The following is a 27,506-nucleotide window of genomic DNA, read 5'->3' on the forward strand; positions in this document are numbered from 1 at the left end:
ATTTACTGAATACCTGCAAGGATATTTCAAAAAGCTCATGGGGTGGGCATCACATGGGATAATGATGCCCATATCCCACATCACAGTGCCCGATTTTGAGCCCCGACTCCCTGTTAGCGCACACCCTAGGAGAGGCGACATGACAACTTGCATACCTTAGTCCCTGCCACCCACAATGGAGACTAACTGAATTCTCAGCTCCTGGCTGTTACCCGACACAATCCAGCAGTTATGGGCATTTAAGGAGCGAATCAATGGATGAAAGTCTGCACCTCTAAAAAGTAATAAATAAATAGGGAATTTTTCATAGCACAGGGAAAATGGAATTAAAGAGGAAGTTTGTTTTGGTGCCAAAAAAAAATCAAATTCCTACATTTATGGAGTCTTCAAAAAGCTTATGGAAAATGCATTTTATGACAAAAAAAGCAATGTATGGATATCAAGATTTTTTGCACCCAGTTTAAACTTTAATCCCATCTTCCATGAACTCCTAAAGGCTCCTCATTTATCTGCCAGGCACTCTGGGCCCTGGGGCCTCGGGAGTGAACCAGCAGGGAAAGACGCCAACTCCCACCTTCCTTGTGCTTCCTCCCTGCCGGATGGATACAGAGGACACACAGGAAAGGAAGGGCAATGCCGGGTGCATGAGAGACAGTGAACTCAAGTGTGGAAGGGAGAAGTAGGCTGAGTGCATGGAGAACGAGGGGGAACTGGCAGTGTTCAGGTGAGGAGGAGGGCGGCGCCGCAGCTCTGAGGGAAGAAGCATGTGGCTATCTGCAAGAGGGGCGCCCGAGGGGGTGTTAACAGCAGGTGCAAAGGCCCTGGGGCAGGCTTCTGCCTAGTGTGTTCCAGGTAGGCAGTGTGACTGATGTGAACTGAGCAGGGGGTGTGAGGAGGGGGGCACGCTAGGGACTCTGAGTTGGAAGTGAGGCTGGAGGGGGGGTCTGAGAAGACACACAATATAACATGACTTACATCTGTACAGTGTTCAGAATGGATTTGAGACGGCGGGGAGGGGTAGGGGGTGGGGGGGAAGATCTGGGCAGGAGTGGCCAGCAGGGGGCTGCAATCACAGGACTGGACCAGGGTGGTACTGACGGAGGGGCAGCAAGCGGTGGCCTTTGAAATGTGCACAGCACTTTCCAGACGCGCTGCTCATTCATGGTTCACAAAGGACCTGCAGGAGGCGGGGGTCACCATCTCCCCTTTTCACAAAGGAAGACTGGGAAGCCGAGCACCAGCTTAAAGCCAGACAGCCAGCACATGGACAAACAAGCGGAGGGCTCAGGTCTCCGGGATCCTAACCCTGAGTCTCAGCCCCTGAGGGTCCAAGGTGGGAGAGGACTGATTTCCCAAGGCTCCCAGCCCAGAGCTGATCAGGACTTCAGAATAAAGGGTGGGGGAAGGAAAGGAAGAAAGAAAAAGAAGGACTGAGAGGCACAGAGAGCCGGCATCACAAACCCCAGTGCTTTGCAGACAAGGATCTGGACCAGGGCATTTCTCCTTCCCTGGAGGTTGTAACTGGAAACCTCACTAGATGTGTGACTCAATTCAGAAATGGGTATGGAGGATGTGACACTTTAAAAATACCACGGTGCCGGGCTTGGCAGTGACTGAGAAAATGCCACCCCGAGACTCGGGGCGTCTGCACGCCAGCTGACAGGCGGGAGGAATTCTGCAAGCAGAGCTCACACTCGGAAATACACGAGGACACTGGGCGACCATGAAGCTCGCCTGCGCAGCCCCAGCAGGTCCAGACCCCCGGGGGCTGGCTGCCTAGCTGCGTCCACACTGGATGGGAATTGGCATGTTACCTGTAAGCCCCAAACAACCTCGCAAACCTGCATCTTCAGGTGTCTGCAGCTCAGTCAACACCACCACAGCCCACTCAGTGCCTCCAACCAAACACCTGGGCAGGCGGGGTCCTTGACTTCGCATTCCCCCTCATCCCCAGGCTCTGATGTCTCTAGGAGCTGTCTACTCTGCCTGCAAGATGGCTCTCTCTTCTGTTCGTGTCTCTCCACTTCCGTGGATAAAAGCCCAGCTTCGGTGTCACCACCTCTCGTATAAGTCCTGCCACAGCCTTCTGATTTTTTTTTTTCCCCTTGTCTCTCTCCAACCCACACGGCAGCCAGCGGGAGCTTCTGAAAACGTGATGTGTGAAGCTGAGCAGGTGCTGCCCCTGTTTCAATGGCTCCAGGGCTGCCTGGTATTCTTAGAATAAAAGACCAGCTCTATCCGGCCTGTAAGATCACGCACCATCTGGGTGCGGACTCCTTCCCCGGTATCTGCTCGCACCGTCTTCCCCTACACCGCCCAGCTGTCCAACCCCTGGGCCTCTTTCAGGATCATGGACAACTACAAATGCCTTCCCTTCTCTGCACTTTGCAGTTAAGTTCCCCCTGCCTGGAACTTTCTCCGTCCCACGCCCCCTATGACCGCTTCCTTCTCCCCCTTGAGCTCCCTGCCTAAGCACAATACCCTCCATGGGAAGGCTTTTCCACCTGCTCCTACAGCCCCAGTGGCCCAGCCTCAGCTCTGCTGACACGTGGGGCCACCTTTTGCATTGTGCGGGGTTTAGCTACCTCCCTGGCTTCCATCCACCAGAGACCCTTCACTCTTCCTGCCACGGGACGACCACCGTCTTGACATTGCCAACTGTCTCTGTCTTGTAGGGTGGGACTAGGCAAGTCACTGAGCGTTGAAGACCACTGTCCCTGGGCAGCGCCTACGCACCTCATCTGCCTTTCAGCTCTTTGCCCTTTGGCCTACCTGCATACACTTCACATTCTCTGTAACTGTGTGTGAGTTTGTGGAACTTAACCCCCCTCCTTGACTCCACCTCCCATTAACACCCCCTATACACACTCTCCTGGACCTCACAGATTCCTGTCTATCCTTCCACTTTGGGTTCAGGTGTCTCCGTCACGGTCAAGGTTGGTGATCCCCTCTCCTAGAGCCTCAGACCTCCACGCCGTACTTACCACCTTTAAACACTGAGTTGTCCTTATTCGTTTCACGTCTGCCTTCTCCGTTAATCTAGGGCAGGGGCTCACATATTTCTGGACCCCTCGCACTAAGCAAAGAGCCTAGCAAATAGCATGTGCTCGATACAGGACTTTTTTTGGCTTTAGAAATACTGCAACACAATTCTAGAATCACACAGACCTGAGTGTCAGTGTTGACTCGCCCCTAATTTGCTGGACAATATTAAGCAATTTATGATTCCTTGTCTCAGCCTTGGTTTTCTGTCTCTTATAAAAGAGACACAGCTGTATCTTCCTGAGAGTGTCACTAACTGGTCTGACACGTGGCTATCACTCAACAAATGGTATCTTTTTTAGTGTCCAAATTTATTATTTCATTTCAGTATATGAGCATCTACTTTGCAAATCAGGGAAACTGAGCTACTGACACTAGGAACATTTTGGAAACCCTTGCAGTGCACAGCAGGGACAGTATGGTCCCATGACATCCTGCTTCCCCTGGTCTTGCTGCTCAGTATAGAAATAAAGAGGAAAGCCCGAAACAGAGGGAGAGCAACAGCTCCCCGACGCGGGGCAGGGGCCGCAGAGCTGGGGACCCACTGTCCCCGCCCTTACATGCTTGCAGTAGGGGTCTTATCTGGGTGGGCTCCCCCACCTCTGTCCACAAGCATTGAAGGGGTAACTAGATCCTCACCTCTACCCTAACTGCTGCCCCCCACCCATGTCAAACTTCTCTCCACCAACACCCAGCCTCTGCCTTTGCCTTCTCACTGCCTCACTCTTTCTGGGCCTCTTTGGTAGGCAAATTGTTGCCTGTCCTTTGAGTCCCGAGTGCTGTGTCTTTTGGAACTATTCTAGCATGTATGATAGCGTTGCTCCTGTTAGTCTAAGCTCCTTATTTCTCCATTGTGACGATTAATTAATTGATATAGGGAAGGGGAAGCACTTCCTTGCTGTAGAATTCAAACTAATTAATGAAGAAGGAAGAGTGGAATTAGAAAATTACCATTTACAACTATCACAGTAATAACTGCTTCAGGTAAGAACCATCGGCTGATGCTACAATGAGTGGATGAACGTTTCATGTGGTGCATGATGCTTATATGCCTTATATTCCCTAAAACTATTCGCCAATTACAAAAGGATAAAAGTAACTTTATAATGGAAACACCTGGCATACATCACTGTAATCGAGTGGCCAAAGTCAGGAGCGATGGAACAAAGCAACTTCAAGGGAGTGACGCAGTGAGAAGGCCACAGCATCACTTGAGTCAGAACCCAGCAAAAATGGACAACCTCTCATCAGAGAACACCTGACAAATGAAATTACAGATGTTCTTACGCTCCTTAAGCCATGCCAATGCCCTGAGAGAGAAACTAAAGAAACATTTCAGGTTAAAGGGGACTATATAGACATCAAAATTAAATGCAATTTATGATCATGGGTTGACTCCTGAGCCCTAAAAAAAAAATGCTATAAATGATGCCATAAGACATCTGGAAAGCTTTTAATAGCATCTGTAGATTATGTAATTACATGAATGCTGAATTTTTTGTTTTTATTATTATGCTATGTTTATTTAAGAAATGATTCTTGGCAAGCACACTTTGAGACATTTAGCGACAAATGGGGTGTGATATCCAAAACCTACCTCTTTTAAAAATATGTGTATTCACATAGAGAGAAAACAACAAATCTAAGATGAGAAATTATTGGCAGTTGGTGAACATGGATGAAGAGTATATAAATTGGGGCCAGCTTTGTGGCATAACGGGTAAAGCCACCGTCTGCATTGCTGGCATCCCATATGGGCACGGTTGAGTCCTGGCTTCTCTGCTTCCAATTCGGCTCCCTGTTAGTGTACCTGGAAAAGCATCTGAAGATGGTCCAAGTTCTTGGCCCCCTGCACCCACGTGGGAGACCTGGAAGAAGCTCCTGGCCTCTGGCTTCTGCCTGGCCCAGCCCCAGCCATTGCAGCCATTTGAGGAGTGGACCAGCAGATGGAAGATCTCTTCCTGTGTCTGTCTCTGTCTCTCTTTCTATGTAACTCTGATTTTCAATAAATAAAAAAATAAGGAGTACACAAATCTATACTAGTTTTGCAAGCTGTCTATACATTTGAAATTATTTCAAAATCAAAAGCTGAAAAAATAAAGTGTCAGATGGTTAGTGGATAAAACACAATGTGGGCCAGTGCTGTGGCTCACTAGGCTAATAATCCTCTGCCTGCTGTGCTGGCACCCCAGGTTCTAGTCCCGGTCAGGATGCCGGATTCTGTCCCGGTTGCTCCTCTTCCAGTCCAGCTCTCTGCTGTGGCCCGGGAGTGCAGTGGAGGATGGCCCAAGTGCTTGGGCCCTGCACCCCATGGGAGACCAGGAGGAAGCTCCTGGCTTTGGATCAGTGTAGCATGCTGGCCACAATGCATTGGCTGTAGCAGCCATTTGGGGGGTGAACCAACGGAAATAGGAAAACCTTTCTCTCTGTCTCTCTCTGTCTAACTCTGCCTGTCAAAAACACACACACACACACACACACACACACACAATGTGATATGACTATACATCCCTTGGATTGTTTGAACAAAATGCCAAATAACTAGCTTGAGAGAGGAATTGGGAGGAATGTAAATTGTCACAATCATTTGGGAAAACTATTTGGCAACATCTACTAAAATTGAACAGATCTGTATCCTATGACTCAGCAATTTCATGTCAAAATGGATACCTATAAAAATGGGTAAATATGCAAATTCACAAAAGTTATGCATTACAATGTACAATAGCATTATTATACTTCCTACTCACCAATTGGAAACTACTGGAATGTCCACCTAAAGTAGAACAGATAAACAAGTTGTGGCATATTCCCCAAATGGAACTTAAACAGCAATGAAAAATCAATTCCTTCTACTGACTAAAGTAGAGGACAAATCTCTCCAAAATATTAAGCAAAATAAATCAGACAAAAACAATATAGCCTGCATGGCTCCATGTACATGAAGTTCAAAGACAGGTAAATCTACGCTGTGGTTGTGGGAAGTCAGGAGAGGGATCCTCTCCCCGATGGGGAGGAGCGTCAGGAAAGCAATGTGACCCTGCTCTCACAGTTCTGCTCACGCTTTGTTGGTCTGGGTGTTCGCCACTCAAATGCCTCTCTCTGACGGCCCCTTGAGCTTCCCTCTGGGGTCCAGGCCCTTTTTGCAGTGTGTCATTCAGCAGGAAGGCGTCCGCATTCACAAGAGGAAGTGACAGTGACAGCGGCGCCTGATGGTATGTGCAGAGCACCGTCATCTTTGCCGTGTGTGCACTGATGCAGGTTGGTCACGGCAGAGGTGCGAGCCAGCCCCTGGCCCCATTTCACAGGTGGAGAAACAGGGTCCGAAGAGATGGAACAGGCAGTGGCTAAGGAGAACTCAAAGCCAGGCCATCTGCCTGCCCACCGAGTCTGCCTTCTTGGGTGCTAGGTCCCACTGAGTCTTGCAGAAGGGCCTCTCTGGTGTAGAGAGGGCCTTGTCTATTCATTTCCACATCAAAGGGCCTCCCAAATAAACTCAGGATGTTAGGAATTATGCAAATGAGCTTTAAAAATCAGAGGCTCTGCTAATAAAGATGGAGAAAGGGATACCGGTGCCAAACTGAAACGTGATAATGAGGCTGATGTTAATGCCACTTCTCAGTCCTTATTTGCAAAATTAAGATCTGAGACGGGGAGAAAAAAAACCACCCCAACCATAAAAGGCAGGGTGGATACCCACGAGAAAAGATGGTTGAAGAAGCACTAATGATCCAATTAAAAAATGGAAGGCAGCTCTGTGAGCCTTCCTCCAATTACTGCAGAATCTGAGTCCTGTTGTATATTCACTGCCGCAGGACAAAGTATAGAGGGAAATTAATGGTTTGATTTTATTTTTCTCTACCTGTGGCAGATACTTTTTGAATTATTAATCTGTGTTTTCTTTGCTGTATGTTTGGTCTTCCATCCCAAGGAGACTTTGGGTATGTTTGCTGCAGCAGACTGCAGAGCAGAAGAGACGAGCTGGATCTAACCAACCCGGGAGGGGGAACCTGGAAGAGGCAGGGATTTCCCAGAGAGATAGGAAGGGAGCTAAAGTGAAACGTTGGCCATATCAGGAGAAGCCTCCAGGAAAACTAAACCACAGGAGGACAGGCCTTTAAGGCAAGCTGGATCTCAGGTTCAGGGGCCAGGGGCCGCCCCATTCTCGACATTTTGGAGTCCTGGGCTTCGGACTTGAAATCAGATGAGAGGGTCCACCTGGTGTCAGACCGTGAGCATCTTGGCAGCAAGTTGCATTCGTGTGTTTAAGACAAGAAGCACTAACGGAATTTGAGGGGTGAGGAAGCCTGAATACTGACTAGGACTTTGCTAATACCCAACCTTGCTGCTCAGGCGTTTGGGGTGAATTTGAGTTGAAATGAGGAAAATAAAGAGTGATGTTTCTTTCCCACCTGAGTCTAAGGATTTGGAAGTGTATCTCCTACATGCCAAACAGGTGGAAATTACCCCGTGTGGACTCCAAAAAGCATTTTGCATTGAGAAAAATCACTTCAATGCAAAGAGCATTATCTCCTTCGCTTGTCCCAGAACCTGCATCTTAATTCCCGAAGCCCTACTCTGCAGCGACAAGCAAGGCTCGGTTGACTCCATTTCCCTTTTCTTGACCTCGGGGTCCCATTGTTCATGAATTTCCGACGTTAGTATTTCTGTCAGGCAGGGCTGGGGTAAGATGATTTCCAGTTCTAACAAAACTGAATTAAATATTCAACCAAGAGCACGTCTCTCCTGTGAGTAGAGGTAAGAGTGAAACTTAATGTGGTGATTGCTGTTCTCATCCATGTTCTAAATCAGGTGTAGCAAGCCAGCGTATTTAAACTTACCTGGGAGCCGACTGTTACTGCTACCACGGGCAGTACAGAGCTATTCAAGCACAGGACTGGGTAAACTATGAGTCATCAAGGATGCTGGTAAGGGAAGCCTGGATGAGTAGGAAACACACAGCAATGATCATTACACACCATTAGGGCATTCACAGAGAGGGAACTCTGCCCAGAACAGGTGAACACAAAACATCACGGGGCCAATACACCAGCATCTGGACTCTTGGGATAAGGTCCTCCTCCCCACAACACTCCCTGCAGGCACTGGCCATGGAAAGCTGCAGTGGGCGATCACTGGCTAACAGGGCACACGGCTGTTGTCTGGTGGCCAAGCAGAATGCCAAAGCTGGGGAGCAGAAGAGGACGCCTAGTGAGACCCGTGAAGTAACCTGGAAATGCGAGGCACCGTTTCTGTGGCATTTTTGGCTGATGCATTATGACCTTTGGAATACGGAACCCGCAGCACAGCTCTGAAGGAATTCAGCCTATTAAGCTGGCTGCTGTAGAGTTGAGGGCTGTGGGTCGTGCGGATAAAGGGGAGCTTAAGTTTGGGTCCTCTGCACAAGTGAGAGTTGAGTCCCTCCTCCCTCGTTGCTTGCCTTGGTGACCTTGGGCAAATGACTTCACCTTGTGGAGCCTCCATTTCTTCATCAGTAAACCGATGACCTCCCTCAAAAGATTCTTGCGAGGATTCAATGAGATTGTCATGAGAGATTGTATCAGTCATGTGGTACAAGCTTGCAAAGCTTAGCTGTTGTTCTTCCCGAAGAGTATGTAGGGGTGCCTTCCAGCCATCTGTGGCCCTGTCAACTTGGATATGGGAAAGCAAAAAAAAAAAAGAAAAAAAGAAAAAAAAAGTGCCCTGGGATCAGCCTGAGGGAGAAATGAGGTTACAAACAGTAATAATTCATATATTCCTGGATCTTGACTTCCGATGTAAAATTCGGGACCTCTGGATCCACCTAACACTTCCCGTGTTCTCCTGAGCTTACTTAGTGTCCCTCCACAACCCTCCCTGATGGAAGGTTCAGAGAGAAGTAAGGGCAGGCAGTGCAGTCTATTGAATACTTACCCTGTGCTAAGCCTCTTTCCATGCCTTACCACAACAAACCCTCAAACCACCGTGGGAGATCGGCAATAACCATCCTCATCTTGTAGGTGTGGACATAGGCCCTACCAGCTAAAGTAACTGACACACTATCATAGAGACACAAAGTGGAACTAAGAATGCCTGTGCCCCCACCATCACTCTTCATACTGAGACTGTTCTCCCAGAGGTATCGTGTGTAAGCCACCTTCACAACTACCCTTTACAGCTTTATCTCACCCATGAAAATCAACTCATTCACACAGATGTTCACTGACCAACAGGCTGAAGTCACGGTGAGAGCGATGTCCACAGGACAAGCTCAGATGCCTTGAATCCAAGTGGGGACCAAAATTACATTCAAAATGAGCCACTGTCTCCCCATGACACAGATCAGGGCATTCATTAACAATGGAGAAATTGCAGATGAGCCAAGAGCCCTGTGGCTTGCCCCAATGTTCAAAGAGGCTATTAAGAAAAAGTTAATAGACTCAGAGAAGTCTACCAGGTAGAGACGCCATTAATACAAGATAAATAATGATAGTGAGGTGGATGAGAGGCTTATAAGTTCTCACTTGCTTATTAAGGATGGTATCTCTTGGACTCCCATTTATAATGTGTATGACTGCATAGAGATGAATTATAAACATTTGCTTTCCCTAAATACCAAGCATTGCTGCTATTTCTCTCCGATGCAGAAAAATTAAGTCATAACGGAATGAATTAAGATTCTGTTTACCTTCCCATTATCAAAGAGAATCCTTGATAACTGAGAGGGAACTTGGATCCAAGTTTCTCTTTGTGCATTTGAGAAAACTTCCAATTTAGGCCAGACTAGGATTTCGGATGATTTGAAATTCAAACATACTATTGGCACACAAACATCATTTACTCCTCACATGGACACTCTAATCAAGGCGTGAGTCATCTGTTCAAAGCCAACAACTGATTCGCCTTTGTAATGAGCTGACACAGAATCCTGATTTAGAGGGATTCCAGCTGCAGGTCTCTGCGATATTTCAGTCCTTAACTCTCACAATTAATATACATATTACAAAACAGTATTGATCGTTTTCCATCTGTATCTAGAACACCTTTTGACCTATCTGTTGAGGAGAGATTTCTTTTTTTAAAATCACTTAATGAGCTGGCATTGTAGTTTAGCAGATTAAGCCTATCCTACAATACTGGCATCTTATTAGGGTGCTGGTTTGAGTCCCAGTTGCTCCACTTCTAATCCAGTTCCTTGCTAACGTACCTGGGAAAGTAGAAGATGGCCCAAGTGCTTGCTTTGCCACCCACATGGGAGACTCAGACAGTTTCTGGCCCCTGGCTTCAGCCTGACTCAGCCCCAGCCATTTGGGGGAGTGAACCAGAAGATAAAAGAGCTCTCTTGCTTGCTCTTTAATTCTGCCTTTCAATTAAATAAATCTTTTTTAAAAAGATCATTTAAAACCACTAAGATTTTATATGCTGACTCTAGATAAAACAATTATGCTCTAGGACGATGAAAAAAGACAGACAAGGTTAGGGGAACTCTAGAGCTTAAGTCCCTACTGCGTTCCCCGGGGAGTATACAGGATTTATAAGGAAGCTCTTTTGTCCAACAAGGTGCCCAATTCACTGAGCAGGAATGACTAAGAGGACTGCTTAGATGGAGAAGATTGAGGGAACCATTATAGATCCTGCTCATACCTCTGGAGTGTTGGGACAGCCTGTGGGAGTTCTCCAGCTTTGAGAAGGGCATAGAACTGGCTGTGACACCAAAACCATAGAGACCACTGAACTGGCTGTGACACCAAAACCAACTTCACAGTTGGCACTTGAGCATGCGGATGCAGCCACTCTCAAGCCAAAGGCTGCCACGGAGCAGCCACGGTCAGCAGCAAAGGGTCACATAGCCACACTCGGTGGAGACAGATGACAACACAGGGTGGTGCTACTCCATGCAGTCCGGCCTGTCCCACCACCACAGCCTCCACTTGACTCCAGGAACTTCAAATATGCCTGGTGAGAAGGCTAGAGAGAAATCCAAAGTATAGAGAAACTTGGGCAACACTGGAGCACTCAAAAAACGCTGCATTTTTAACCAGAAGTGATTACATTTTCCCTAATTCCATTTTCCAGTGCATAATGGGAGTGAATGATTGAGAGTGAAATTTAATCAGGTGATAGAAGAATAAAGTTGTGTTTTTGCACATTTGAGTGGAATAAAATCAGCTCTAAACACAGTGCCTGGGTTAGTAAGTGCCCAGTAAAGTTTGACTGCTGTAGCTTCCAATGCTATCATAGTTGTTGTTATCATCAGTGTTAACGCTGTGTGTGCCTACAAGCAGGTGTGGTATCTGTTGTTGCTGTATCTCCAGGGTTTATCGCAGAACACATGTGCTGAATGAATGACTCAAGACCTGAATTGTTCCCTAGCTGGCACTCAATGCAACCTGGTGTCAAGGTGAGGTCTCCTTTAGCCTAGGTTTCTGACTGATAAGAGAGCTCAACCATCAGTGTTCAGCTGATTGCTGCATGAGAAAGAATGCCATTTCTATCATGCTAAGCCACAGAGACTTCAGAGCTGCTTGTTACTGTACCACAACACACAGCATCCTGATACAAATGAAACTTAGAAATGGACTTAGATGTGGTAGAAAATTCCAGAAGGGAAGTAGTAAGGCTGGGCAGAGTCCTGGCCTCCCCTGGCCAGCCATGTGACACGGACGCCATCTCTTCCCAACCTCAGGTCATCTCTCTTGGCAAAATCGGGGTTTGAAGAGAAGACCCACTGCAGCTCAGATCACCTGTGATCTTCAGTTTCAGAAATCATTAACTCAGCGATGGGAAACGGGCAAACACATCCTATAAAAGACCAAGTTACAGGATCTCCTTAATCTACCATCTAATCTTCTATGAGCCGCATGTTGAGATGACAGGGATGACAAGAGACAGGTCCCTTTCTCAAGGATGTGTTCATGGAGCCAGGAACAACAGACAGGACATCAATCCTCAAAGACTTCAGCCCCTTGGTCTCATGGGCTGATTCGTGGGCTGAGCCGGGCCACAGCCAGGAGCTTCTTCCTGGTCTCCTGCATGGATGCAGGGGCCCACGTACTGGGCCGTCTGCTGCTGCTTTTCCCAGGCCATGAGCAGAGAGCTGGATCAGAAGCAGAGCAGCCAGGACTTGAATTGAACTCTTACAGGAGATGTGAGCTTCCCACACAGCGGCTTAACTCTGTATCACAATACTGCACCACTCCACTTTTTAATCTCCTCATTTTTCACTTAATACATTGTGAGCACAATCCTGAGAAATTAAATCCTTTTAATAATCTTTACAGCAGTCTAGGGAATGAAGATACATAATCAGCTTAGAGAAGACCCTAAAGCGGACATCCAGGTGTCTTACTACTTTACGACAATATACACAATTTGATGAATACATAAAGTTCATGAAAACGAGTCTTATGAAAAAATGATGCATGCATTGCAAAATTTTGTGAACCAAAATAAACTTTTAATTCTGCTTTCCACAAACATTTTGAACTGCCCTCATATATTTGTAGCTATCTTTTTCCTGAGAATGGATTCCTAGCAATTAAATGAATGAACAAAAATCATGTATTTTTTTTGTTAATTGGTTTTGATATACAGGACCAGATTTTTGTTAATTTTCAACTCCAATGGCAATTCCTGAATGTGCCAAATTCCCCAACTTTCATCCCCCGGGTATGAATTATTATTTATATTTGTGTATCACTTATACTGGTCTGCTGGGTTCCTTCCTTTGATTCTAATTTGAAATATTGCCTTATCTATTAAGGATATTGATGTTCCAATCTATCAAGTATATTACAAATACTTTCCTAGTCTTTCACTTATGTAGTATTAAAAATATTTTTTTAATTAAACAGATACACAGAGCACTCCCATATGCTTATACATCCCCAAAAGCCCACAATGCCTCAGCCTGGGCCAGGTCAAAGCTGGGAGCCAGGATCTTAACCTGAGGCTCCTGCCTGGGTAGCAGGGACCTCACTACTTGAGCCGTCCCCGTCTGCCTTCCAAGGTGTGCATTAGTAGGACGTGAGGACTGAGTGCCGGGACTTGAACCAGGGCACTCCAATCACTGACTTCAGTGCTAAACCAAATGCCTGCCCCCAGCTGAGACGTTTGCTGTGGAAAATGACTGCATGACTCCCCTGCGGAGAGGGAAAAGCTAGTCTTGAAGGAGAACTAAGCTGGAGGAGGTTGTCGGGGGCACAAGTCGTGTTCTCCCTTGGTCATCAGTGGTTGCAGAGCGGTAATCACTGTGAAGATTCACTTGAGGACCTTTCCGCAGGAATAGCTATTTTATACAAGAGTGCAGATGCTTACAAAACAACCTCAGTCACTAACATCCACTACCTGCCAGGAGAAAATTTCCCTAATAAGCTCCTATTTTTTACCTTGGTGTGGAGAATAGTACAGTGGTTAAAAAATATTGGAACAGGGGCTGGTGCTGTGGTGCAGCAGGTTAAAGCCCTGGCCTGAAGCGCTGGCATCCCATATGGGCGCTGGTTCGTGTCCCGGCTGCTCCACTTCCCATCCAGCTCTCTGCTATGGCCTGGGATAGCAGTAGAAGATGGCCCCAGTCCTTGGGCCCCTGCACCCACATGGGAGACCCGGAAGAAGCTCCTGGCTTTGGATTGGCACAGCTCCGGCTGTTGCAGCCATCTGGGGAGTGAAGCAGCGGATGGAAGACCTCTCTCTCTCTCTGTCTCTCCCTCTCTCTGCAACTATTTCAAATAAATAAAAATAAATCTTAAACAAAATATTGGAACTGGGATTAGGCATGTCCTGCTTCAAACTGGACCCCAGTGCTTGGAAAATATGCATATGCATATATCCTTATCTATGTGGATACAACAACTGTGGCCAATCAGCCACCAATAGCCTGCTGCTGAACATATGTACAACCCACAACCCTGCAACTAGGCTACTAAGCATATCCTCAACACAAATGACGTATCTGTAGTCATCAAAGATTGTAGACAACCCAGGTTCTAAGGACTGTCCATCTTTGGGCACCTTTCTCTACCCTTTTGATTTTTAATTTTCACATCTGTAAAATGGATATAACAATACCTCTGTCTACTTCACAGAACCACTGTAGCCAGGCAAGACCAACACTCCAGATGAGTGCTGGCATACGGCAACTGCTCAATGAATGGCAGCTAATGTTTTTATTTGGTTCTTAATTAAAAATGCCATCGTGCATACCCTAATAAAATACAGAATGCCTCTCCACCACTCTTACGGTGTTAGACTTCCTTCTTTTTTAAAAGCTGTATTTATTTATCTGAAAGGCAGAGTGAGAGAGAGAGAGAGAGAGAGAGAGAACGAGCGAGCACTTCCATCTTCTGGTTCACTCCCCAAAAGGCTACAACAGCCAGAGCTAGGCCAGGCCGAAGCCAGGAGCCCGGAGCTCTGTCTGGGTCTCCCATGTGGGTGGCAGGGATCTCCAGGCACTTGGGCCATCCTCCTGCCTTACCATGCACATCAGCAGGGAGCTGGATAAGAAGCAGGGCAGCCAAGACTCAGACTAGATCTGTATGAGATGCCTCACACACCAGCCCCTAGACTTCATCCTGACATCAGTTGCGGACATGACGAGCGCAGGATATGTTACCTCACCAAAAAATCACAACCAGCTCAGCTTCAAGGGTCTCGGTGGGCTTAACAAACAGGTACGGATGTTGCAAAGCACCTGGAGCTGGAATTCATTCTCCTGTCCCTGGGGAGGAGACCGTGGTACCCCCACCACCTCAGCGAGGCATTGCAGTCCTACTTCATGTTCCTCTCCTCCCCAGCGTCGTCAGCCATCAAAGAGCTGCCTCTGCTGGCTTCACGCCATCTGGAATCCCCTGGGAAAAGAGACACGGATTGTGTGCACCGCAGAATGAGCCTTTACATTCCATTGTGTGTCTGTGGAGGCGGCGGTGAACCAGATGTGGTTTTCAGCAGACATGACTTCAAAAGCTATAAACACACTTATCAGGAAACTGCAGAACACAAGCAGCCGGCAACAGTCAAGGTCACTGACAGGTGACATGGCAAATAAAGGGAGATTAAAAGCCATGACTTGTCTGACATGGGCCCACTTGATACCTAACCAACGGCGGGATATGGAACATTGCTTCCTCTTGATGGGAAGTCATTGAGCATAGTGTAATTTCTCAGAAAGTGAATCCCTGTCACTTTTCTCTAGGAAAGAAATAAAACAAATACAGGTAGCTCTCTGCTGACGGTCTAGGTGTTTCCATTCATTTCATTATACCATTTTTTAAAAAGAATTATTTGTTTATTTGAGAGGAAGAGTTACAGAGAGGGAGAGACGCAGAGAGAGGTCTTCCATCTGCTGGTTCACTTCCCAGAGGCCACAATGGCCAGAGTTGAGCCCATCTAAAGCCAGGTGCCAGGAACCTCTTCCGGATCTCCCACATGGGTACAGGGGCCCAAGCACCTGGACCATCTTCCACTGCTTTCCCAGGCCATAAGCAGAGAGCTAAATTGGAAGAGGAGCAGCTAGGACACTAATTGGTGCCCAGAGGGTATGTCAGCATCGCTGTGGGTGGAAACTCACCCCACTATACCACCGGCCCCTCATTGTACTGCGCCAAGCATTCCCTATTTGGTCCTCAGCTACCACCATATCTATCCTCATTTTCATAATGACCCTCCTTTTGCAACAGGGGAAACTGAGACTCAGAATTCATAGCGGTGCTGCACTGTGGTGCAGCTGGATGAGCCGCTGCTTGCAACAGCTACATTCCATATGAGAGAGCTGGTTTTCATCCCAGCTGCCCCACTTCCATTCCGGCTCCCTGATGATGTGCCTAGGATGTGGAAGATGGCCCAAGTGCTTGGGCCCCTGCCATTCACATGGGGGATGTAGATGAAGCTCCTGGCTTCAGCCTGGGTCAGCCCTGGCCATTTGGGAAGTGAACCAGCAGATGGAAAATCTACCCCCAACCCTGCCCCTCCCTCTGCCTTCCAGATAAATAAATAAATATTTTTAAAGAGAGACGGGATTTCCAATAAGTATTCCCAGCCAGCCAAGACCGGCACCCAGAGACTACCTTCCTGTGTTTCTGCAGAGATTTGCTCCAGACGAAGGAGCAGGGGGTGTGCAGGGATGACACCCAGACGGCACAGTTTCCTGGTGCCATGGGCAGCCGGCCTGCGAAGCCTCCCCAGGTTCTGGACGTGGGCCTTTCCACAACCAAGAAACGCGCTGTGAAGAACTCTTACACGGACACTCAGATGCCAGCAGAGCAGTACCAACAGCCTTTGATTCTGCACCTACGTGGCATATGGAAGACTGTCCCAACTCAAGCTCTCTTCAATCCCAAATAACATCTTTATGTCTGCCAGGGAAACTGATTATTTGAAAAAAAAAATTTGCTTTGCACCTACCAATTTATCCATGATTAAGTGTAGATTACAAAACAGTTAGAAAACAGGTGCCAACCAGTAGAAGTGTCTACTTAGCACAAACAGAACGAAGATGTAATCCTCCAAATATTCGGTATCCTAAGTTCGACCCACCAGCATTATGCTAAGATCATTCCTTCCTTTGAATGTTCAACACATTTTGCCTGAATCCCCAGCTGACATCCTATGAGTTTAATACCCTCGAGTCTTAAGCAGATTCTTCAGGGTTCATGTCCCTTTTATTATTTTTATTTATTCCTCTTGATTTGCTTTGCCTCCAAATTCATGCTTCTCTGTTACCTCCCTCTGCCATTGGGCTGCAGTAACCAAATCCTCATGCCAAAAAGTGTAGTCTTGGGTCAGAGATTTCTCTGATCCACAGAGACACCCTCCCCCACGCAGAAGTAGCCTTACTGCTTTGCTGAAGATCTTCCATGTTTAAAAATAATCAGCAAACTAGCATGCTGAGGAAATATGCATTAACAATGTTTAGATTGGCTGCGAGTTGAAAGGATAATAGTTTGGATACCTGGGTATAAGTAATATATATTACTAAAATTAATTTCACCCATGTTTTTACTTTTTAAACATGACTATTAGAAAATTATAAACCAGGTTATGTGATTTGCATTTTTAAAAGATTTATTTTATTTGTTTGAAAGGCAGAGTGACAGAGAGTGGAAGAGAGCAAGAGAAAAAGAGATCTTCAATCCATTGGTTCATTCCCCCAAGTGGCTGCAGTGGCAGAAGCCAGGAGCCTGGAACTCTAGCCAGGTCTCCCACATGAGCAGCAGGGTCCCAAGCATTCGGGCTGTCTTCCACTGCTCTCCCAGGAAAGCTAGTGTGAAACTGGACCAGAAGTGAAGCAGCAGAGGCTTGACTCGGCGCTCTCTATGGGATGCCGGTGTCACAAGCAGCAGCTTAGTCTGCTGTACCATAGTGCCAACCCCAGCGATCTGCATTTCCACAGGGCTCAGTTGCCCTGACTTATGCCCCACCCTTGCATGCACACATATGAACATATATACTCTTACTAAAGTAGGAGTTCACTGTACATGTTTACAAACCTGCATTTTATGCAGCAATTTACAACAATTTTTTTTTTTTGACAGGCAGAGTGGACAGTGAGAGAGAGAGACAGAGAGAAAGGTCTTCCTTTGCTGTTGGTTCACCCTCCAATGGCCGCCGTGGCCGGCGCGCTGCGGCCGGCGCACCGTGCCCATCCGATGGCAGGAGCCAGGAGCCAGGTGCTTTTCCTGGTCTCCCATTAGGTGCAGGGCCCAAGCACCTGGGCCATCCTCCACTGCACTCCCTGGCCACAGCAGAGGGCTGGCCTGGAAGAGGGGCAACTGGGACAGAATCCGGCGCCCCGACCGGGACTAGAACCCGCTGTGCCGGCGCCGCTAGGTGGAGGATTAGCCTAGTGAGCCGCGGCGCCGGCCAACAATTTTTATACCAGTAAACAGTCTCATTAACATTTTGAGAGCTCCATAGTATAATACTAAACAAATGCATCAGACTTTAGCTAGCCTATAACTGAACTCATTTAGACTATTTCCTATTTATTTTTCTTCTCTTCCCTCTTCTTTTTTCCCTAGTACATAAAACTCTGTGACAAGTTGTGTTACAAGAGACTGTAGGCTTCCTGGAAATCAAGTAAGTCACAGCCCCTCATTCCAGCTACTTTGTGTCCTGGGAATGCATTGGCTAGAACAGCAGAGGGCTTCGACAGCCTTGGACAAATCTCTCTAAGGTGCTCATACATTCAGTCCTAGCTTGCAGATGAACAGTTTGATACACAGGCTGTGGAGGCAGAAGAGCCGAGTTCTGACTCTAGCTCTGTGTCGTTTCTGACAGTGACTTTAGGCCAATCTTGTAAGCCCTCTGACCTCAGGCTCCACATCTAAGCAATGGAAGCACTATCTACACTTCTCCTCGAAGGCTGTTATTAGGATTAAACAAAATGCCATATTTAATTGTTCAGCTCAGTGCCTGGTTTTTGGTAAATCCTGAGGAAATGTAGTTATTAACATTTTTGAGATCTTATTTGGATATGCCAGTCCACACACCCACACACACATACACACACACACACACACACACTTCTGCATTTTTGTCATACTCTTCCCTCTCTTAACAATTTTTTCCAAATAGAGATCTATTTGCTAAAATAAATTGAAATGGGTAAAGAATATGAGGCACAATTTATACTAGATATATCTGCAATTACTAACTCTGAATTAAACATATCCCTTCATGAATAATGAAGCAGAAATAGGCCAAAGGAAAATGAGATAAGATCTTAAATCCATGTATTTTTAATTGCTTCATTATCTAAAATTTGCTATGAATAGCAGTGGATACAGTTTGCTGTTTAAAGCACAAAAAGAAATAAGAATTTTCAGCCAAATCACAAAAGGCTATCAAAAATTAATTTTGTGTGCTGTGATCACTGAAAATGTAAGTGATTTTGAGGCAGAGTGACATTAAAAAATGCCATTTATATGCTAATAATAAATGACTCCTATTTTTTTCATTTTGATGCAAAATAAATTTTATTTTCATTTTAATGAAGTGTAATGAATTATAAGCATTTTCTTTTTATCTTTGGGTAAAAGTTTGGGACAGATAGCAAAATGCTGGCAGATGACGGTGGGCAGGTCTAAGAGGAAGTGAAGTGGGAACTGTCCCCTCAGCTGGTGCTGACCTTCTAAGCTGAGTGGGATCCCTGGGCACTGAAGTGCTAACCTCTGGGATTCCAGGATTCACAAATGTAGGTGGAAAACTACCCCTGAGTGCCATATTGGAAGAGGGTATCTATGAGCCACACTGAAGGAATCAAGGTTTTCTTACATAGCACAACTTTCACATGCTAGAACCTAGTAAAGAACCCAGTCGGCGATGCAAATCCTGGCATGCACATCAGCCTCGGAAGGATGTTGCCCAAGAATGAGGTTTATTCTTGAGTTCTGGCTTGATGTCAGACATCTTGCTAAGTCTCGTATCTGTTCTTTCATCTGCTCTTCACAGCAGCCTAAGAGGGTGTTACAATAACCCCACTTTACAGAGATCTCACAGATTTCACACTTGTGAAATTTAGATCTGAGCTCCAGTGTAGCTGAGTTCAGTGCCAAGAGCATTCAACTTATGTCCAATATTAATTCCTTTGTGGGGATGGAGGAGAGGGAGGGAGGGAGGGAGGGAAAGAGAGTGAATAATAGGATTTGAAAATTTAAATCAACGAATTGTCATGGGTGACATTCAGGCAGCAGGGAAAATGGGGAACATATAGGGCCCCCAGAAGTCACTGTCCATCCTGCCGCTGGGATGGGAGTGCCTGCTGTACCCCCCACCTGTAATTAGTAGTTCTATCAGTGCTGAAAGAACAGAATGCTTGAGACTTCTGTGCACAGCTCTGGTGAAAAAAAAAAAGAAAGAAAGAAAAAGAAGAAGAAACACCCAGAGTTCAGCCGGGCTGGGGGCATTCATTTTTACTGAGGGTCAGACATTATTCTCTGATGTCTGACTTCTTTGAAGTGAGGAGGCAAAATTGCAAATGCAATTCCGTGTTCCCCTCATCCCTTACTCTTTGGTCTTGGGCTGCCTCTGCCTGACCTGGATGCTGCTGTTAATTCCCTGTAACCAGGGTCTCTTAAATGGAGCTGGTGAGCGATGGAGCAGTAATTCACCTTCAGATCTAGTGGGCTCAAGGCCACAGGCCAGCTCCTACTCAGTGGAAAGGTCTGAACTATTATCCTATAATTCACCCCCTGGAAGTGTCTTAATTCAATTACACTAAGTCCCTGAATGACTATATGAGAAAAAGAAAAAAAGATCCTGGATCCTTTTTTGTTACAATCCAAAGTAATTTTCAGTGCCAAAGAGTTCTTCCTTTAAAGTCATTAGACAGAAAATTAAACAGGAAGATGAAAGAACAGAGCCTCTTATCACTGGTCATGCTGCACTGTGGACAATCAGCTGTGTTAACCAACAGCGGTGTGGCAGGAATCATAGCAATGCAAGCATCCTTTCTTTGACTGTGTCCTTGTGGTTCCTGTCTCACCTCCACTCCCACTTTTAGTTGTTCTAGTAAGCTTAGGTTAAAACCGGTGCTAAATTCTGTTGTCATCTGCTCGGTGATTATGTAAGACTTTGTATAATAAATGCAGACGGTCACATGACTAGCCTAGATCAAACACAAGCAAATATTGTCAACGTGGGGCAAAACCCAAAGAACTTGGGTTTTTCTTGGGTCTGGGTTTGGTTGCTTCCAGAAGCAGACCCTGAGACAAGGAGTCATGTATGCACAGTTGATTTGTGAGGTGAAAGTAGTGAAATAGGAAAGGAACACAGATCATTAGAAGGTGTTTATCAAGTAAGATATTACTGTCAGAACCACAGGAAATCACAGAACAGGCACCTGAGGGTGTTAAGAAAGCCAGGGTATTTACATGCCAACTCTTGTTAGTCATAGTTGAGAGCTGTTCAGGAACATGATGAATGGGCTCACTTTGTCCCTGCTGTCTCCTTGACCTTAGGATTCTAGAACACTCAAATGACCAGACTTCACCCCACTGCATCCACATGGGTATGGTCAAAAACTACAAATGCCTTCAAAGTTCAGAAACACTCACCCCCAGCTTCTTCAGCCATCATCACAGTATGATGGGAAAACTCCAAACTATAATCATGGTCAGCAGAGGGAAATGGACAAAAACTGGATTGGCGCTGTGGCACAGTAAGTTAAGCAGCCATCTGTAGTGCCATCATCCCATATGGACACCAGTTCGAGTCCCGGCTGCTCCACTTCTGATCCAGCTTCCTGCTAATGTGCCTGGGAAAGCAGGGGCAGATGGCTCAAGGGCTTGGGCCTCTGCACCCATGTGTTGAGACCTGGATAAACTCTGGGCTCCTGACTTCAGCATGGCCCAGACCCAGCTGTTGCAACCATTTGGGGAGTGAATCAGTGGATGGAAGCGTGTGTGCTCTCTCGCGCGCGTGCGCGTGCTGTCTCTCTGTAACTGTCTTTCAAATAAATAAAATAAATCTCAAAAAAAGAGAAATGGGTAAAATCTCAGTACGTGGAGTCCCAGGCTCAACTCCCGGTTATGCCGGGATGTGACCATTGAGACTCATGTCTGTCATCTGCAAAATGAAGACGGTATTTCCCAGGATGTCATGAGAACCAAATGAGATGATCATGGTAAAGTTCCTTCTTTAGTAGCACGGCCTGCACACAGATGGCCGTGATGATACTGAGGTGGTTGACGAGGCACTGTTTGGAGGGTAGGGAAAACATGTTTTTTTAAATTGGATACATCTTGAATCCACCACCCCTTCCTTCTTACTCTGATCCGTTTTTAACTTTCTGGATTTACTCTCATATGCAGAAAAATAAAAAGATGGCTCTCAAGGATCTAAATAGAAATCGCCATTAGATGACCCACAAAGTGCATCTAGGCAGTGTGAATGATTTGAGGGGAATCTCGCCTAGTACATTAAAGCTGACGAGGTTATAAATTCAGATTTCTAGTTCTATTGCCATGTCACCAGATCTTGCCACACCAGGCAGGCCCAGTTACCATTCTGCAGCACTGGACCCGAGGAACAGGTTCCTCTGCTGAACAAGACAAGCCCCTGGGTCTGTTTAGCCCAGTGAGCACCACTGTCTGTTATAACGGCCTCTTCACATCTCCCCAATACCTGCTGGGCACTGCAGACATTCCTGAGCTAGTTGATTGGACTGAAAACCATAGCTCTATACACACTCTTGTGTGATAACAAAAGTATCCAAAATGGTTTTCTCTCAAGTCATTTTAATGAGGGACAGGCTGTTGAAATGGGATTCACATCATCAGCTGCGAATGCAGTAGGAGAAAGGGTGGACACTGCTACTCCATCGAGAAAGGGTGGACGCAGCTACTCCATTGAGAATGACAAATTGTGTTCCACCAGCGAGAATGAGAGAATCAGGCTAGGCAGTCATGAGACTAAAGGACTGATCAGGCACAAACCTACCGATCTGAAGTGAGCGGCCCACAGAGACAAGACAGGGAAGGCACTGTGGTTTTGCCTAATAGCCTTGTCACTGGCTGGTCTCCATCCGCCTGGTGCACAGGGCAGCTTTTATACCTGGGGTGGGTACAGACGTGGAAATGAGGGCTGTGGCTGTGATGAGTGAACAGGAGGAGTGTGGTGGAAAATCACCTTTGCAGAAGCAGGCAGCATATGAGTGGGCATTTGGGGAGGCACGGGGAGAGGGCCATCAGGAGCGTCTGGGCTGTCTGCTCCTTCCCTCAAACTGTTGACCTTATCACGTTGTTAGTGCATTGTTTCCCAGTGATGGCTGCCACGTGGACATTTTGAGCTGAGTCATGCTTTCTAGTGGGGTAGGGGGTGGGGCTGCCCTGTGCATCGTATGACAGTGGCAGTATCCTTTGCCTCTAACTACTAGATGCTGGTAGCATCCCTTCTCCAGCTGTGGTGGCCACAAACATCTCGACACTGCTACGTGTCCCCTGGGGGGCAAAATTGTCTCTCGTAGTGAACTGGTTTGTTCTTAGCCTGTGTAGCATGTAATTCTTCTTTCAAATTAATCAGCCACCCTTAAAAAATTAAGGACTATCACTGTAAAATCCTAGGCTTTCTAGGCTAAAAATAGTTCAGATGAGTGGGCAGCACTGGGCTCAGTCCATTCTGCTACCTTGGCCTCTGTGACCCCTGGAGCCCCATCCCCTGAACTCCCTCCTCTGCCACCTGCTACCCCTGGCCCTCACCAGATGTGCTCCTGCCTCAGAGCTTGTGCCGCTACTCCTCTGTCTACCTAGAAAGTCTCCCTCCACTGCCATGTGCTCGGATGTTTGCACGGCTTCCTCTCCCTTCTTTCAGATCTTCACCCAAATGTCACGTTGTGGGTGGGTCTTCCCTGGCCGCTCTACCTAAAATTTCAACACTTCCCCCTAAATTTCCTGTCCCTTTTCTCGATATTTTCCCAAATCTTTATTTATTTATTTATTTATTGAGTGGCAGAGAGAGACAGACTGAAAGAGTAAGCTCACATCCAATGATTCACCTCCCCAGTGCCTGCAACAACTGGGGCTGGTCCAGGCTGAAGCCAGGAGTCAGGAGCTCAATTTAAACCTTCCACATGGGTGTCAAAAGCCCCATTAATTGAGCCATTGCTGCTGCCTTTCCCAGGGCCTCCATTAGCAGAAAACTGGAGTCAGGAATCAGCCCAGATCCTCGGATCTGGGATGCAGGCAAAATATCCTATAGGCTAAACACTCACTCCCCCTTTCCTGATTTTATTTCATTTCCCTCCTTAGCATTTATTTAACAGGCTATATAAGAATGCTGTCTTTTCTTCAGGTTTTGATATTTTCTTTATCATGGATAGTTTTGCATTAATTCTGTTTTTTTTTTAAAAACCAATGAATTAAACAATATCTTCAAGACCACATTTTCACCACTCCTTTAGACTTTGCCTCTGAAGCCAGCGACACATTTATCTCGCACTAGTCCTGGTCCCATTGCATTATCCCATTATTTATCTTGCTCTACATCCAGCACCATGGAAGCCTCATGAGACAGGATTTTTTTTTTTTTGTCTACTTCGTGTACTGCATTCTCCCTAACACCTGGATTCGTGCCTGATGTGGACTCTGCATGTGATAAATACTGATAAGACTGTGTGATTTCACCAAAGCTGTGCCTCACATCCCAGTATTACTCCTAAATTCATCCTTGTTTTTTCTGTCAATTTTAGAGATTTATTTACTTATTTGAAAGGCAGAGTTACAGAGAAGCAGAGGCAGAGAGAAGTCTTCCATCCACTGGTTCACTCCCAAAATGGCCGCAGTGGCCAGAGCTGGGCTGATCCAAAACCAGAAGCCAGGAGCTTCTTCAGGGTTTCCCACACAGGTTCAGGGGCCCAAGCCCCTGGGCCATCCTCCACTGCCCTCCAGGGCTACAACAGAGAGCTGTATTGGAATTGGAGCAGCCAGGACTGGAACCGGCGCCCACATGGGGTGCTGGCACTGCAGGCGGCAGCTTTACCTGCTATGCTACAGCATCGGCCCCTTTTCTGTCATTTTATAAACACATATAGACCATTCCCGGTATGGGAGTCATTGTGCCAAGGCCTTGGAAGGAAGAGGGGAGTGAGCTCCACCTGTTCTGAAGCTTAGAGTTGCACAGGACCAACTGGGGTGCGGAGATAAGGGCTGTGACGGAGGCAAAGAGAGGCGCTGACTGAGAAGGTCAGGTTACTCCTGTTAGACTGCAGGGCTGCCGCGGACAAAACAGGACAGCCTGTGTGGCATGAACAATTCAGACTTACTTTCATTCAGTTCTGGAAGCCGAAGTCCCACCATCCAGATGTAGGCTGGGTTGGTTTCTCCTGAGGGCTCTCTCCTTAGCCTCCAGGTAGCCAACTTCTCAGTGTGTCCTCACTGTGCCCATGAGCCCCCAGCATCTCTTCTTACAAGGACACCAGTCATGGGGGAAGCCTTTGGCAGAGCAATCAGGCTGTCACTTGAGCAGCCTGTGTCCCAGGTTGGAGTACCTGGGATCAAGTCCTGGCTCAGCTCCCTATTCCAGTTTCTTGCAAATGTACATCCTGAGAGGCAGCAGGTGATGGCTCAAGTATTTCGGTCCCTGCTACCCATGTTGGAGACCTGGAGTGAGTTTCCAGCTCTGGCTTTAGCCTGGCCCAGCCTTAGCTATTGAGGGCATTTGAAGAGAGAGCCAGCAAAATGGTAAATCAATTTCTCTCTCTCCCCCTTTCCCCTTCTCCCCCTCTCTCCCCTTCTTTCTCTCCCTCTCCCTCTTTCTCCCTTTCTCTTCCCCTCTCAAGTACATAAAATAAGCAAATAGATATGTCATATCAGGTTATAGCCCATCTTAATAACCTCATGTTAACTTAATTGCCTCTGAAAAGCCTGTCTCGGCCGGCGCCGTGGCTCACTAGGCTAATCCTCTGCCTTGTGGCGCTGGCACACCGGGTTCTAGTCCCGGTCAGGGCGCCGGATTCTGTCCCGGATGCCCCTCTTCCAGGCCAGCTCTCTGCTGTGGCCAGGGAGTGCAGTGGAGGATGGCCCAAGTGCTTGGGCCCTGCACCCCATGGGAGACCAGGACAAGTACCTGGCTCCTGCCATCGGATCAGCGCGGTGCGCCGGCCGCAGCGCGCCGGCCGCATGGCCATTGGAGGGTGAACCAACGGCAAAGGAAGACCTTTCTCTCTGTCTCTCTCTCTCACTGTTCACTCTGCCTGTCAAAATAAATAAATAAATGAATGAATGAATGAATGAATGAAAAGCCTGTCTCAGGCCAGCACTATAGCACAGTGGGCTAAGCTGCCACTAGAGATGCCAGCATCCCCTATCAGAGTGCCAGTTCAAGTCTCAGCTGCTCTGCTTCCCATCTAGCTCTCTGCGAATGAGTCTGGAAAGGCAGTGGAAGAGGGCCCAAGTCCTTGGGATCCGGCCACCCACATAGGAAATCTGGATGGAGTTCCAGGATCCTGACTTGGGTCTGACCTAGCCCTGGCCATTGTGGCCATTCTGAACCATCAGATGGAAGATGATTCATTCTCTCTCTCTCTCTCTCTCTCTCTCTCTCTGTGTGTGTGTGTGTGCGTGCACACACGTGCATGTCTTCATTTTTCTGTCACTCTTTCAAATAGCACAACTTTTTTTTAAAAAAAAAAAAAAGACCCTATCTCCCTACGTAGTCATACTCTGAGGTACTGGAGGTTAGGATTTATATGTGAATTCTGGAGGGAAATGATTCAGCCCGTAACAACAGAAGCAGATACCACAGAAGGCTTTCATAAGAAACGTACATACTCAGTCTTAATGGAACTCAAATTTTCCCCCATAAATTGAAGGAGACACATTCCATCGTCACAAAGTCATTTGTTCCACAAGTACAAACTAAATATCCATTAGGTATAAGTCACTCTTATTTAAAAAAAAAATTTGGCTGATTGATCAATTTGAAAGCCAGTTACTGAGGGAGGAAACTAAGGATGGAGAGAGAGAGAGATCTTCCATCCACTGGTTCACTTCTCAAATATTTGCAATGCCCAGGGTTGAGCCAGGAGGAAGCCAGGATCCCAGAGCTCCCTCCAGGTCTCCCATGTTGGGTGCAGGAGCCCAAGCACTGGGGCCGTCATCTGCTGCCTTCCCAGGCACATTGGCAGGAAGCTGGATAGGAAGCAGAATAGCCAGGACTCGAACTGGCACTCAGATATGGGGTGCCAGTGTGGCAGGACATGGTTTAACCCACTGCACCATGGTGCCAACCCCCACATCACTCTTTTAAACCCTAGGCATACAGCACTGAGCAAGACAGAGGCAGGCATAGAAACAACTCATTCTAAAAGTGCTGCTTAGCTACTACTGTGCTAAGTACTCTGAAGACGATGCAGAGTATCAAAAGAGATGGACAAGGAGAAAACCCAGCTTAGAATCACTGGTTGAGCCCTCTAAAAGGGAGTCAACTGGGCAAATAACAGAAGAGAGAGAGGACATCGCAGCCAGAGAACACAGGATATGCAAAGACCCGGATGTAGGAAGAAGCTGAAAACTAAAAACTGGTCAACAGAGAGCAACCTGAGACTCGGATGTGGCAGAGAAGCAAAGCCAGCAAATGAAGGTGGCACGGGGCCCTGTGAGCACATCAGGCATCCTGAACTTTAGCAATGGAGAGGGGGAAGAGAAACCCTCTAGCCCCATGCTCAGCGTGGACACTGGGAACCAAAATCCCACCCTGCTATCCACATCGCTCCCTCTGTCTTCATTAGTATGACTTCCTCTTACCAGGAGTCATCCACTTAGGTATATTATTTGATGCTCATTACAGAAGACACATTGAAAGCTTACGCTCTAAAAATGGCGAGTCCCTTGGCTCATTACCCATACCTTGTTGGGTCCACCACTCCTGGATGGTTACATCATGGTCCTTACACACTACTACTCAAGTGCCACTTTGAAAGACCGTCTTAAACCAACCTTCTGATTCTCATGAAATTTGACTTTACCTTCCTCTCTCTGCAACACCGCCAGCAC

General features: G+C 46.9%; 1 long non-coding RNA gene across 1 annotated transcript in view; it reads right to left on the bottom strand.

Moving 5' to 3' along the window:
- The window catches only part of LOC103348570 (uncharacterized), a 129,164-nt gene that overhangs the window by 20,532 nt on the left and 81,126 nt on the right, over positions 1-27,506 (bottom strand). The window contains exons 2-3 of the long non-coding RNA XR_011384692.1: positions 7,884-8,693; positions 5,793-5,818 (exon numbers count right to left, since the gene is read on the bottom strand). This is a non-coding gene — a long non-coding RNA (uncharacterized lncRNA). The remainder of the gene's footprint in view (positions 1-5,792; positions 5,819-7,883; positions 8,694-27,506) is intronic.

This window comes from Oryctolagus cuniculus, chromosome 19 (assembly GCF_964237555.1).
Source record: "Oryctolagus cuniculus chromosome 19, mOryCun1.1, whole genome shotgun sequence".
NCBI classification, from domain to species: domain Eukaryota; kingdom Metazoa; phylum Chordata; class Mammalia; order Lagomorpha; family Leporidae; genus Oryctolagus; species Oryctolagus cuniculus.